Source organism: Castor canadensis, chromosome 2, assembly GCF_047511655.1.
Source record: "Castor canadensis chromosome 2, mCasCan1.hap1v2, whole genome shotgun sequence".
NCBI classification, from domain to species: Eukaryota; Metazoa; Chordata; class Mammalia; order Rodentia; family Castoridae; genus Castor; species Castor canadensis.
Genome location: NC_133387.1, coordinates 198,696,627 through 198,712,443, shown reverse-complemented (window position 1 = coordinate 198,712,443; position 15,817 = coordinate 198,696,627). Strand labels below are relative to the sequence as shown.

General features: G+C 37.3%; 1 protein-coding gene and 1 non-coding gene across 3 annotated transcripts in view; both read left to right on the top strand.

Annotated features, from left to right (window-relative positions):
• The window catches only part of Cntn5 (contactin 5), a 1,105,069-nt gene that overhangs the window by 948,243 nt on the left and 141,009 nt on the right, over nt 1-15,817 (top strand). The gene's annotated exons all lie outside the window — the stretch shown is intronic.
• Nucleotides 5,439-5,571, top strand: LOC141421141 (small nucleolar RNA SNORA51). Its single transcript, XR_012445815.1, has one exon. It is a non-coding gene; the product is annotated as a small nucleolar RNA SNORA51 (small nucleolar RNA).

Below are 15,817 nucleotides of genomic sequence, written 5' to 3'. Positions count from 1 at the left end.
TGTATCACGGGCTTCCTTGAGAATCTAGGAAAGCTGTGTATTGTCTCCACAAAAATAGCCACACTCAGAATCTTCCATGAAACTTCATGTAAAGTTGGAAAGATAAAAGAGTATAGCCCCATATTGTTGAATATGATGTGCAAGTGACAAATCTTTATGGAAATAACCTTCAGAAAAAGAACACATCTGTTTTATTCTTGTTTCCATCTCAAGCCTTGGACATCCTGCTGACCAGGAGGCACCTCCTCCCTTCAGAGCCTGGAGGCTCTGAAGTTACTCAGTGGTTCCACACAGAGAGCTGTGCAATTTCTTTAGGATGCTTGCAGTGAGGCGGGGAGCTGGGCTGGAAGTCCATTAATTAAAGTAACATCTGCACTTGAGCTTGCTTCTTCCCTTTCTAAAGGCAATTTTGCATGTCTCTTTGGGTCAACTCTCTTCTTTCTTCCAGCTAAACTGCTTCTAAAGGAAAGAGCCTGGTGACAGCACAGGCCCTCTTGAGTATGCATTGACCTTAGCTTTTTAAAAATTTTACTGATCCTGTTAAAGAGGATGAATTTCTCTCACTTTCATCATCTGTAAGAAACGTGTCTTGTTTTGTTAACCTTCAGTTTCCACTTCTGTCAGCTTTTACAGCTGCTAGGAAGCATGTGATCTTATGCAAAGCTCTCTTTTGAATGTTTCTTTCAGGTCAGTGTATAGTGGCCTAACACAAATTTTGGAATCCTGCGGGCTTATTTTAAAATCCTACCCAGGTATTTTGGCCTTTCCTTCCCTGTATTTTTGTCCTCTTCCATATCAAGTGAGTAGAATGCTATATCCTGGGGTCTTTGTAAGAATTAATATATAAAGGTACTTTGTATGGGGCTTTTATTAAGTAAAAACTTTAAAACAGTGATGTGAGGGTACTTTCGTAGCATTCATAAAGGGGTTTGACGTACTCGGCCCTCATTTTTTACATCTATATAAGTATGAAGTTCCAGTATAATCTAGTGTTGTGTTCAGTCTGCATTTATTGAGTTTAGTGCTTAAAATAGTAGACTAAGAGTCTGTTTTTGAGTTCTTTATGAAGACAACAACAAGTGAAGCAGGTTACAAATTAGTCAGGAAGACACTGAGAGGCAAACAAATAACAAATCAAAGAACTGGATGGGATCAGGATCTGCCACTTGCAGAGTAGCCTCGAGTGATGTAGTAGATGTGACAATCAGAAGACGAGCCTAACCATACTCAGCTCACATGGTGGTTAGGGTCATTATGTGAAATAAAGTGTGCAAAAAAGTACTAAAAGTGATCGGCATTTTCATTAATAGACCCATGTGAAAACATTCACAGGTTTAAGGTTTTCTAATTTCAAATATCCCATCTCATGTATCAAAACTAGTAAAATGTACCTGAATCCCACATAAAATATAAACTTGTTACAAACATCTTAAAAATTATGTATCCATATATGTACCTTATATAATAACGGAAGAGTTAAGGTTGACTGTTACAATGTTGCATGGCATAATTTTCAAAACTGCAGTTATCTTTTCATTGGTTGAACCAATAACTTTTTTTTGGTGGGGGGTGAATCACAAACCCTTGTTAGCCCTTGAAAATAAGAATAAAAAAATGGGTCAATTGTATGAAGGAAAATATGCAGCAGATGTTGTGGTGGAATTCTGAGTTAGCAAAAATGAAGGCAAGAATAACTAGGTGGGCAATAGGGATGAGCTCAGGTAGAGCAGGCATATACTTAGGCAGCTGTTGAAAGATGGAATCTGGCCATTGGAAGTGTGTGTTATGTGACAAGTACAGCAGTGGTCCCCAAATAGAGGTTTGAACAATTCAGAGACTGTGCACAAACAAGGAGAAAATAGTATAACAATTTCTAATGATTGTGTTAAGATGTACCTGCCATATCTATCTAATACCTAGTGTGTATGCACATGTATAAGATACAAATATAAATTATAAATGAAATAAAACACATTGAGAGTGCTTTACAGGACAGTTTGAAGATCAACAGATAACAGGGTAGATGATAATAGATGTCATGACCATATAGAAAAGATTGTCAACTGTTCAACTAAAGAGTATGCAACTTTATAGACAGTAGGAAACCATGAAAAGAATGATCAAACAAGCAATAAATTCTGTAATTTAAGAAATTAAATCCAGAGGCAATGTGTAATTTGAATGAAAGAAGGAAAAACTAGAATTCAGAAAAGTAATTAGGCAAAAAGTTTATTATGCCTATCTGTAGGTCATTTTACCTCTCACCAAACATCCTCTAAAACTCCTTCCCTAACCATGTGCACTATCCCCATTCTGTACTTGAAATAGTTTCCTACATTTAACCCTTTCAAGAATTGATTGCTCTGAATGTATATTTACTTAACTTTTCCATTTTACCTTGTGGTCCCTGAGTGTAGGAGCTGGGTCTTACTCATCCTTGTATTCCCCAGTAGCTGGAATTTAGCAGCTGTTTCATGAGTAGTTGATGAATCTAACTAGAACATTTCACTTTCCCCAATTCAAGCCATTCTCAGGTCTCTTGCATTTTTTCACTTATCACTTATTTCCTTTAATTATAATCGAGATTATTAAGAAGCTAGTTATTTCATTCACCAAAACATGGGGCCAGAGTAGAGCTAAGTTTGGAGCTCCTTTCATTGTTAAATCTTGAGTATCTGTGCTCTTTGGGGGATACTGCAGGAGGTCCTGTGGTGTGAAAGCAATGACCTACATGCTCAGCCCAGAAGGTGAGAAAAGCCTCTATAGCCTCTATAGCTGCTTTCTTTCTGATCAGGTCTTCTCCTCTGACTATACTCAGTGTAAAATATCTGGAAAGGTTCTCATTTCAAAGGAGAGCTTATCTTGTCCAGAGAAATTAAATGGAGGCAAAAGGTACCAATATTTACACCAGCTTCCATGATCCAGGAAACAAATGCAAATGCGTGAAGTCCCTGAGGATGTTCTGTCCCAAAGCTCCCAGCCCACTTCCCCTACCAGGAGCATTGTGTCTGCTCCTTTGTGTCACTGATGGGTGACAGCACAGTCACCATTCCACCTCTACAAACCCTATTAGCTTTTCTTCCCAGAAGCAAAACCACCACATACTCTGATCTGTTTCACCTATTTTCTGACAACATACCAAACCTAATTCTGATTTTTTTATTAATTTTATACTTTTTTTTTCAAGTCTTTTCCCTTCTGTTAATTAAGACCAATCTCAATGGGCTGCTGGTAGCTTATGCCTATAATTCTAACTACTTGGGAGACTAAGATTGGGATGATCATCGTTCAGTGCCAGCCTGAGCAGGGAGTTCACAAGATCCCACCTCAATCAGTACCCAAATGTGGTGGTATGCACCTGTTACCATGAGCTATGCAGGAGGCTGAGATCAGATGGATTGCAGTTCCAGGCCAGCCTAAGCAGAAATGTTTGCAAGACCCTATCTCAACAGAAAAAAACTAGGTGTGGTGGCACACGACTGTCATCCCTGTGACGGGGGCAAGTTTCAACAGAAGGATCCCAGGCTAGGATAGCTTGGTCAAAAATGAGACCCTATATCCAAAATTACCAGAACAAAAATGGCTGATAGGGCTCAAGCAGTAGAGTATATGCTTGGCAAGTGATCTTGTTGTCCACATATTACTGAATTTTTCCAGCTTTATTGTTCTTTCATGAACTTTAATGGAATTATAAGTTGATGCATAATTTTACCATTTCATAGTTCTTGGGTAAACAGTTAAATTCTTGTGATTTTGTAGTCACAGATTAAACCATCTTTCGTCACATTTGGCATAGCACAAGACATACAGTAATCATTAGCACTATTCCCTAGACACTTGGCAAGACTGCATCCTGGCTGTCCTGAAGTTAGATGAGGTCATGTTCCTCATTTTGGCCAAAGAAGTGAGAAAAGTACATGAGCCACAACCATGTGGTAACCTTAAAAACCATTACTTTGTTACCTATTTTATGTTTTTATATCATGATAATTGCAGAACTTTAGTGCATGTCCCTGAATGAAGGTTGCATATTGAAGAACTCTCCAGCTGACTCTCAATGGATGACAGTCTATGTCACTGGCTGGTAGAACTGAGAAATCCAATGGGCAAGTATATAGCATTTGGATCATGAGGCTTATATAGGGGGACAGATGAGGACATAAACAATCAGAGTCCATGGAGAAGAGTCCAGGGCCTCATCCATACTAGACAAGCTCTCTACCACTTAGCTACATTTCCACCACTTCAACCTCCTCCTTCTGAAGTACTGACTATAAAACTTTTAGGTTAAACCATCTAAAATTTCCATTTTTGTAGGATAATGGAAATTTTAAATAGTTCAACAAAACAAAAATAAGACCAATAATTATGAAAAACCCATTAAAAGAAATATGGCATCCTGCCTTCTAGGGTAAAATGGTGCATTAGCAACTTTCTCAGAAGTGACTCTGTGAACAAGAAGAGTCAGAATAAGAAAGGACAGACTTTATTCTGAAGAGAGAAGGAGCATCGGGAACCACGAAAAGGTGACAGGAGAGCTAAATGCAAGGAGAAACAGAAAGGTGACATAGAGAGTGCTGGTGACAACAAACTGGCAATCCTAACCACAAGAGAAGCCCACAGTTCTCCAAAGGATTAAATCCAATGTGGTGATTTGGTGTGACAGTGACTCCTCCTGCATGGCAGACTAGCCCTGGAGAAGAAATCCATTGCATTTTTCTTTGTATCCCGGAATACTATAATCAAGTGTCAGCTTGGTAAGGGGCCCATTGTTGGAGACTGAGCTATTCTGGGGACCCGAAAACAAGGAACGACAATCACAAGTCAGGAAGCCCAGGGACACACTATAGTCGCTGGGTAGAATATGGCCACAAGAGACAGTCATGAAAGACTAGAAGGTTTATACAGTAGTTGGTGGCCCCACCTTCTATGGTGAGGAGTAGACCCCATCCCTTATGGATTAGCGTGGAAACTAAGAGCCAGCAGAGTGCTTGACCTCCAGAGCGGCCTCCTGCCTCTGTGGTCTGAAGAGCAAGGTAATGGATTTCTTCTCCAATGCTAGTGGGCATGCAGAAGGAGTCATTGTTACTGTAATGACTTGGAGAGCATTCAATGATGTATTTTAAGACCTGACACAAAATGACTACCAACAGAGAGTACTGCATTCAGTACTTATTCTTTAAAATCAAAGGTAAAGTGGTAAGCATGAACCAAAGAATGCTGTTACCACTGTATCCTGTCAGATACTGAAAGGAATACTAGTCACAGAAGAGCAAGGAAGATGCAAACAAGCACAAGAGCTCAAGAAAGGGCAAATATCACTAGAATAATTAATAAACAAAAATAAGGGAAGAATCAAACATTATTTACTCAGTAAACCAGTGAACTGCTAAGGTGAAAAAGGGACACCTTATTACACACCTTTCAGTAATCACCCTAGACTCCCTGGTGCTCATCACAGGCTACGTTCTTATGCTGACTGTACAGAAAGAGGAGACAAAGCAAACCTACCACATGTACACCTAAGCTCAGGAACTGTATCTGGTCTATATCGTGAACAGGGAGACATGGAGTGGGAAAAGAAAGTCACCCTAAATGGAAAGGGTCCTAACTTTCTAATTAAAAGACCCGATGAATGGATTTAAAAATTAAACACTCCTCTGGGGCAAAGACACACACAGACTCAAAGTGAAGGATGGAAAATGATATTGCAAGCAAGTAGCTACTCTCATATCTGACAAAGCAGGTTTCAAGTAAAATTTAGTCAAAAGGAATGAACGTTCACTACATATTAATGAAGGGATCAGTCCATACAAATATACAGTGATTTTAAATATATACGTGCTGATTTTCATAAAACAAGTACTACTGGAAATAAAATGGCAGATAGGTCCTGATTTAGTAATAATGTGTGACTTCAATATCCCACTCTCATCCAGATAAAAGAATTAATAAAGAAACTTCAGAGTTAAGTCACTCCATAGATCAAGTAGTCTCAACACATGTCTATTTCAACCAACAGTTGTGGAATATACATTTTAGGCCATAAACCAGTCTTAACAAATACAAAAAAATGAAATAATTCATTGGAACTTATCTGGTCATAATGGAATAAAATTAAAAGTCAACAACAAAAGACAGTACAAAACCTAATAAAACACTTGGAGACTGAACATTTTTGAATAAGCATTGGGTTATTGGTGAAATCAGGAAAAATTAAACAAATGAAAGCAGATCTTATCAGAACCTTTGGGATACAGCAAAGTTTATAGCTATGAGCAACTACAATAAAAAATAAGAATGATCTCAAATAAATAACCTAATGATGCACTTCAATCTCTTAGAAAAATAAGAACAAGCCAACCTAAGTTAGAAGATTGAAAGAAAGAAAGAAATTTAGGGAAGAAATTAATGCAGACTAAAAGAATTGCAGAACGGATCAATGGAGACAGTCCTTTGAAAAGATAAGCAGAATTTACAAACTCAGCCAAACTAAGCAAAAGACCATGAGAAAACCCAAATGAATAAAATTTGAAATGAAAGAGATGATATTACAATAGGTGCTACTAAAGTCCACAACATCACCATTAGGGAAGATGTTTTAAATGTGTGTTTCAATAAGTTAGAAAAATGAGTAATTTTCTAGACACGTGACCTACCCAAATTGAACTAAGAGGATATAAGCAACCAAAACAAATGTATAATGAGCAGTGGCATTGAAACAGTCATAGAGTTTCCCAGCAAAGAAAAGCCCAAGCCCGGATGGATTCACTAATGACTTCAACCAGACTCTAAAGAAGAACTAACACTAACGCTCTCAAACCCTTCCATAAAGTAGAAAGTGCGTGAACACTTCAAACTCATTCTACAAAGCTACTAATACCTTGATACCCAAACCAGGTAAGAATGCAGCAAAAAAAAAGTCAACTTTAGACAAGTTTCCTTCATGAATACAAAAATCTTCAAAAAAATTCTTGCCCCTCAAAGCCAATAACATGTTATTAAGATCCTGTGCCATGATCAAGTTGGTCTCTTTCCAGGGCTGCAAGGAAAGTTCAACATAAGCAAATCAAACATATAAAATCAAGGAAAAAATGACATAGACATCTCAATAGCTGTGGAAAAGACCTTGACAAATTCAAGATCCCTTCATGAAAAACACCTTGAAGAAAATTAGGAATACAAGAATCATACCTCAACATAGGAAAGGCCATCTACAACAAACCTACAGCCAACATTATACTAAATGGAGGAAACCCAAAAGCATTTCCTCAAAAGTCAGGAGCAAGAGAATCATATCTACTTTTCACTTTTATTCAACATAGTACTTGAATTATTAGCCAGAGCAATAAGGCAAGAGAAAAAAATACAGGTGATCCAAATAGAAAAAGAAACAGTCAAATTATATCTATTTGCAGCTGATATAATTGTGTATTTAAACATTTTCAGAAAAGCAAGAGGATACAGAATCCACAAATCAGTAGCTTTTCTACATACCAGTAATGAACTCACTGAAAGAGAAGTTAGGCAAACAATCCCATTCACAATATCCTCATAAAACATTGCTTAGGAATAAAGGGGGTCTTACAATGAAAACTGTAAGACACAGAAAGAAATTTAAGACTACACTAGGAAATAGCCAGATCTCTCTTTCATGGATAGGTAAAATTATTGAAAGTGATATACAGATTCAATACAACCCTATCATAATTCCAATGTGATTCTTGTGAGAACTGGACAAAAGAATCATAAACTACATATAGAAACATAAAAGACTCCAAGTAGCCAGAGCAATACTGCAGGTATCATAATATCTGACTTCAAATTATGCTACAGAGCCATAGTAACCAAAACAGACACCTTGACCAATGGAATAGAGTAGATGACCCAGAAATAAACCCAAGACATTTTTTACAAATGTGCCAAAAAATATGTTAGAGAAAACACAGCCTCTTTAATAAATGGTACTGGAAAACTGGATATTCACATGGGGAAGACTGAAACTATATATCTTACTCTGTGCAATAATCTATTCAAAATGGATCAAAGATCTTAATTTAAAACCAGGTCGTTTGAAACAAATAGAGGAACACATAAGGAAAACATTTTAAGGCATAGGCATACACAAAAACTTTTGGGATTCCAATAGCTTAGGAAAATAATAGTAAGAATTTTTCAAATGGGATTTCATCAAAGTAAAAAGCTTCCACGCAGAAAATGAAACAATTATCAGAGTGAAGAATCAACCTACAGAGTTGGACAAAGTCAATGCTAGCAATTAATCAACAGTGGAATAATATCCAGAATATACAAAATAATCAAAAAATTAAAAACGAATCAGTGCACAAATGAACTGAACATACAGTTCTCAAAAGTATAAATGGTCAATAAATACATTAAAAACTATTCAGTACCTTTGCCATCATGGAAATGCAAATCAAAACTACACTTACATTCTATTCACCCCAGTCAGAATGGCAATCATCCCAAAAACAAACATCAAACACTGGTGAACAAGGAGAACATATCAGCAATATTATGAAAAATAGGTCATGTTAAGGGGAGGTCACATACAAGAGAGGGAGGGTAAAAGAAGGAAGTTAAGAAGATGAATGTAGTTGATGTACTTCCTATGCAAGAATGAATCTAGAATTTTCAAACCTGTTGAAATCACCAGAACAAGGGGACTAAGGTAGACATGAGAAAAATAGAGGAGATGAACCAATTGGGTTATAAATACATATATACATGGAAATGTCACAAGGAAACTCCCTGTATAGCTATGTTAAACAAACAAAAATGTCATTTTTTTCTTTTACAAATCGGAGAACAGGAGGGCAGAACAGGTTCTGTCTGGGGGGTATTGGTACCAGTGGGAGAGGGGAGGACGTGCAGAATGATAGTAGGAAGGTGAATATGGTGCAAATGCTGTGCACATTTACATACGTAAATGCCACATGTACCCCCCAACACAACAATAGAAGAAAAAAGGAGCTCTAATGCACTGTTCATGGGAAAGTACATTAGTCCAGCCACTATGAAAATCATTACAGAGGTTCCTCATAAATCTAAAAACAGAACTGCCATATGATCCATCTATATCACCTCTGGGTGTGTACCTGAAGGAATTAAAAGCAATCTACAGTAGATATACCTGCATAGATATATTTTGTCTATGGCTAAGTGAGAACTAAAATCAAAAGGCAGAAAGATGTTGTATTTACACAAGTGACAAAGAAAATATATTTCTTATAATTATATTCCCCAGCTTAAAACTCTTTTGAACTCAATCTCAGAAGAAGATATTAAGAATAGCCATATATTTCTTTTGAAAATTAAATTTGTAATTTAAAACTTTCCCACAAAGCAAATTCTAGTAGACTGAAGAATTCTATCAAATATTTAAGTGAGAAACAACATCAAGTCTATGCAAACACTTCTAGATATTTGAAGAAGAGGGGATACCTCCCAACTCATTATATAAGGCTAGCATGATTTTGATACCAAAAACAGGCAGAAAAATTAAAGTAAAATTATAGACAATTTCTCTTAGAACACACATGCAAAATTCATAGCAATACAATCTTGTCAAAAAGAATAGAGAGAAATTACTCTTATATTAAGGATTATTGGACATTTATAGTAATAGAGACATTATGGAAGAATAGACAAGTAGATAACATAATAGAAAACCTAAAAATAGACCACAAAACTATGTTCAACTAATTTCTGACAAAACCAAAAAGCATTTCAGTGGAAGAATATCATCTTTTGACAAATGATACAAGAGGAGTTGGAAATCAGAGACAAAAAGAATAAAAAAAATCTTCAACCTAAATATAACACTTATAAAACTTGAAATGGATCACACCTTAAATCGAAATGTAATATTATAAACATTTTCTCAAAAAGTTCAGCAAAGAGTTCTCAGATTTCATGCTAAAAGCACAACTTACAAAAGCAAAATTTATAAATTTGAGCCCACCAAAATTTGATCTCTTTCTCCATGAAAATGATGAAAGGTGGCAGAAGATACTTACTTTCAAATCATATATCCCATAAAGGATGAGTATCAAGAATATAGAAAAACTTTCAGCACATACAGAAAAACAAAAAAATAGAAGACATTTCATCAAAGAGAATGTATAGACAGAAAAATAAGCATGTGAAAAATGTTCTACATAATTAAAAATAAGAGAAATGCAAGTTAAATCCACCACATCTATATGCACCTGTAAGAATGCTGAAGAAGGGGAAAGAGGAAGAAGAGGAGAAGAACAATACGCAATATTCAATGACAGCAGGTGATTATAGGGACAAAGTGGATCACCTCTCTCCAGATGATCCAGATGACTAGATAAATAGAGGTACCCTGCACGCGTCTCTGCCCCAAAGAAGAACCACGGAAATGAAGGAAATCTGTATGTAGAGGAGAATGGTTGAGGGAGAATTCCAGACATCAGCAAGGAAGTGAGAGGAACCCCAACTATCTGAAACAACCTAGGGAAAAGAACAAAGAAAATGACAACTTTGACCCAAGCTCCCTATCCAGAGCAAAGTTTCCATTGCTGAAAAAGGGTTAAAGGAAAGTCCTGGAACTCCCATCAAAACAGCAGACTGGCAGTCCTTCCTTACATGTATTAAATCCAGTTTATGGAGCTTCCTGGTCTAAGAATGACTATACTACACCAAAGAAGAAACTGACAGTGGACTTCCCCAGTCCCCAGGCTACTACAACAGTCACTGCTAAATGCCCCTCCGCCTAAGGACCAGCAGCCACTCTCCTGAATCAGCCAAAAGCCTAAGGGTGAGCAAACCCTCCTCAGTGTCATGCAGCTTCAGAACTAGTGACTGTCAGAGCTAGAGCGTCACCTGTGCTTGCTCACAGGAACTAAGGAAAGCCTCCTCCCTACACCATGGCGTCGGCACTGCAGATGCTGTTGTGGATGAGGGGAAGATCCCCTTCATGTCCTGCAGCTCCAAAACCATGGCTACCAATACCACAAGCCTGAGCCTCATACGTGCTTGTCCAACCATGTGAACTGGGACATTCATGTCCTGCAGCTTCAGGGCCACAAATACCAAAGCTATCAGCCCCAGTCCCACCCACACTAGACCTACATGAAGTAAGAAATTCTACCCCACTGATCATGGCCTTGGGACCACAAATACTGGTGTCAAAGGCCCCAGCATTATCCTCACTTCTACCCTTATGCCTGAAGAACATCCTATCTGGGTGCTGTAGGTCTAGGAAAGTGTTGCAAGCCCCAGAGAAACTCACAATCTCTCCATAGGATGTAGGAAAAACCTGTTTTGCATTTAGTTCATGATTACCTGTGTCACAGACCTCAGAATAACCCAGACTTATCCTTTGGGATGTGGGGAATATCCCATCCCATTCTGTGCTTCAAGAAATGTAGCTTTTAATGACACATCTCTCACCTTCATACCAATTGAGATGTGGAACTTTTCTTTCACATAGTATGGTTCTCAGACCATGGCTGCTGTCACCACAACCCTTGTCACCTGCGGACGGGGACAGCCCTCTCCACCTCCCACACCACGAAGACTATAATAGTGCCGTAACTGTGGATTCAGTGGGGCCTGCAGACATGTACCTTTGGAAGCCTACATCCTACACAAAACCATAAAACTACCTTCAAGATCTGCTGCAGTCTACACTCAGACACTGATGAAATCAATCACAGCTGAAGAAATCCCACAGAAGTTACACTTTTGAGCTTACCTATAACAAAGTCAAACATCTACCCAACTGACTACCTACATCCCATCAAATTGAGAAAAATCTTTCCCCACAACGACCATTCCATAAAATTGAAATAGGTGACTATTACAGAAGAAGCACAGATATAAACATAAGGACATGAGAAATATAGAAGGAACATGACACCTGCAACAAACCAAATAATTCTCCAGTAACTTGGAGAAAATGTATGAAATGTCTGAAAAATAATGATCTTAAGTGGATGCAGGAGAATTGACATTCCAAAGAAGTGAGAAATGTGAGTTAGGATATAAATGAGAAATTAACTAGAGAGATAAAAAAAATCACAGAACAATTCAGAAATCTTGAAGCTACAAACTTTAACTAATGAAATAAAAAAAATACATTATTGGGAGTTTCCAAACAGACAAAGACAAGAAGAAGAAAGAATTCCTGAACTTCAAGATAGGCCTTTTGACAGTAAAAGTATCAAGTCAGCAACATGACAAAATAGTCATATGTGTACTTAACACTGGACCACCCTCATATTTACAGCAACATGATTACTTCTGAAGTGAGAGAAACATCAATACATAACAGTTGAGGACGTCAACATCACACTTCCTCAATGGCAGATCATCCAGGCAGAAAATCAACACACACATGAGTTGCATCGTATTCTAGGGCAAATGGACCTAAGAGACATTTACAGAAAGAACATTGTTTCCTCTGGCAGCAGAATATACATCCTTCTCATTAACACATGGGTTATTCTCCAAGTATATGTCATATATTAAGACATAAATCAAGTACCTCTAAATTTTTTTAAATTGAAATTCTACCATGTGTCTTCTCAGGCAATAACAAAAATTACAAACTAACAAGAAAATTAATGGAAAATATATAGAAATGGAATAATAGGCTCCTAAATGACCAAAAGACCAGTGAAGAAATTAAATGGGGAATCAAAAAATTCTCAAAATAAATGAAGATGGTGGCATGATTCATAGCAAAAGCAGTGCTGAGAAGGGATTACGGCAATCAGTGTACACATCAAAATACATAAGTCTCTAAACACAACCTAACAGTGTACCACAAGAACTGAGAAAAGTGGTAACAAACCAACCACAAAATCAGACAGAATACGGGAATCACATATATGGAATAATAAAGATCAGAACATAAATAAGGAAAATCAAAACTAAAAAGCTACAAGTATGAAGCAAGGACTTGGGATTCTTTTTTGAAAGGATAAGCAAAATTGACAAACCTTTAGCTAGACTAACAAGGAAAAAATGAGAGAAAACCCAAATAAAATCACAGATGAAAAGGGAGATGTTACAACTGATATCACAAAAATAGAAGAATCATTGAAAAATTATCAACAATTATATGCTTAAAAAATCTAGACAACTTGCAAGAAATGGATGAAGTCCTGAATATCTGCCACCTACAATGCTAAATCAAGAAGAAAAAAAATCTCAACAAACCGATAGCAAGTAATGAGATTTGAACAGAAATTAAGGAAATGCAAAGGACACAACAGTCAAAACAACAGGTTAACAGCACGGAGAAGAATGGATCTGTACAAATAAGGCCAGTTGATTTTTGGCAGTGATGCAAAGATAGGGGAAACAGGAGAGCGGGGTAGCATAAGTATTAATTTCTCACAATTCTGGAGGCTGGGAAGCCTCACATGGGGGTGCAAACATGGTCAGATTCTGTAAGAATTCTCTTACTCTGAAGATGGTCATCTTGTTTCTCAGATGGCAGAGAGCAAAGAGAAAAAGCAAGCTCTTCACTTCGCCTCTTGTCAGACCACTAATCCCATCACAAAAGCTTCCCCTGCATTCCCACCTGAAGGCTTCATCTCCAAATGTCATCAACACTGGTAATTACAGTGTCACTATATAAATTTTGGGGGTACACATTCAGTCTATAGCAGATAATCTCTTAAAAGTAAAAGTATGGTACAATCAGATACCATGGGCAAAATAAACATCAAGATTCATAACTCAAACATAAAAAAGTAAAATGTTTAGAACATAGAAAATCTATGTGTCTTTAGTAATGACAAAAGGACTTACATGAAATAAAATTAATTGGATTTCATAAAAATTAGGAACTTTTGGTATGAGAAAAATGTTAAGACATGCGACAACCTAGTGAGAGATATTTGTACATTTCATACTTGTTTTAAAAAGAAGTTATTTCTAGACTGTAAGAGAACTATCAAACCTTGAAAGTAAGAAAACAATCCCATAAAAACACCCAAGTATTTGAATGATCACTTCACCTAAGCACATGAAAAGATGCTCAACATAATCTACATTAGGGAATTATATCCTAACACCACAATGACGTCCTATCCGACTTGTTACAAGAGCCAGGATTGGCATAACAGGTGCTGCAGGAACTCTCAGGCACTGCTAAGTGTGGGCAGTGGAAGAGCCGCAGCAAGGACAGAGCAGCTTCTGCATTCACCTGATGATCTAGTCACTGGAATTCTAAATATTTGTCCCCATAGACAATTTCCACAGAAGAATTGTACATAAGTAGTTTTGACATCTTTGTTTATAAATATTACTAATTTGAAAGCAACATAAACGTCTCTCCATGGGGAAGTGAATGAATACACTGTGGTACATATACACAATGGAATACTACTCAGCGTTAAAAGGACTGAACTCTTGATAATTTCGGCAACATGGATAAATTTCAGCATAGCTATTCTGAGTGAAACTATATAAAGGGGAATATATAATGTATTATTCCACTTATATAATAGAAAAATGAAAACTAAAGGGACAGAAAGCAACTCAGTGGTGTCTTGGTGATGGAGGATGAGAATGCAAAGGAGCACAGAGCTACTTGTAGGGGTGACACACACATTCATTATCGCAATGGTGGTAATCTTTTCATGGCTTCCCGTCCATGTATGAGAACTTTTCAAAGTACGTGCTATTAAATGCTATTTTATTGCATGCTTATCCTACAAGTCAATAAGGCTGTTAAAATTTTTACTCTTAAACAGCAGCTGATTTTCACCTTACACCAAGCCCTACCTCTCCAATCTCACCTTGTGCTACTCCCTGTCCCACTCAAACTGATCATTTGGTTCTTTTGGTCCTTCTGACCTCAGGGTATTTGCAAATGCTATTCCCTCTGTTTTCCCACCCTGAAGGATGAGGGGCAGTGTGACATCCTTCAGTTCTCACCTCAAATGTTATTTTCTGAGAAATGTCCTGAACAGGTGAGGAGTATGCATTAAATAACTTCCTGACATTTTTCAGTTCAGTTTTAGAGTAGGTCTCTCACACAACATGAAAGTACAATAATTTACGTATACTGTCTAGTTAATTGTAAAGAACTAATTAGATGTTTTGTAGCACTTGTTCAGTTGAGAAGAGAGACGAAGGCACTGAACTGAACTGGACACTCACTAAGTTTAGCACTTATAGTGGTCATTATGAATGGTTCTATGATGTGATATGCACTTGTTTATGATATCAAAAAGAAACCTGTCTGGATGAGGAGGTTATATGTCACTCCTAAACCTGGAGTAGGCCCCAGATGACAGCCAGGAAGGAAATAGGGGCACACCCCAGAAATCAATTCTGCCCAAAGAAGAATAAACTCAGAAGCAGATTCTTCTATAAAGTATTCAGATGAGACCCTGCCCTGGACAGACCTCAATTTCAGCACTTTGAGCAGAGCCCAGCTAACAGCCTCCCCTCACTTCTAAAGACAGAATAGATGTTGAGTTCGCTAGGAGATACTTTTTAACCTGCCAAGTTTGGAGTAATTTGTTATGCAGCAATAGAAAATGATCACAAGTCCTTACTGCTGAGTGTCACAAAGAAATGAGACCTAGTTAATATGTACTATTTTTACATTTTTATGTATCACTTAAAAATAACTTAGAGAAGAAAATGTCTGGTAAAATTCAGATATTTTCAGGATATTAATAATCATCACTAATTATAGTAATTTAAATAAATTCCTATAGTCTGCAGCTCTTACAAGAGGATGTGCGGTTATAAAGAATGAAATTTTTGCTTTCAAGTATCTTCTTTAGCACGCATATCACTG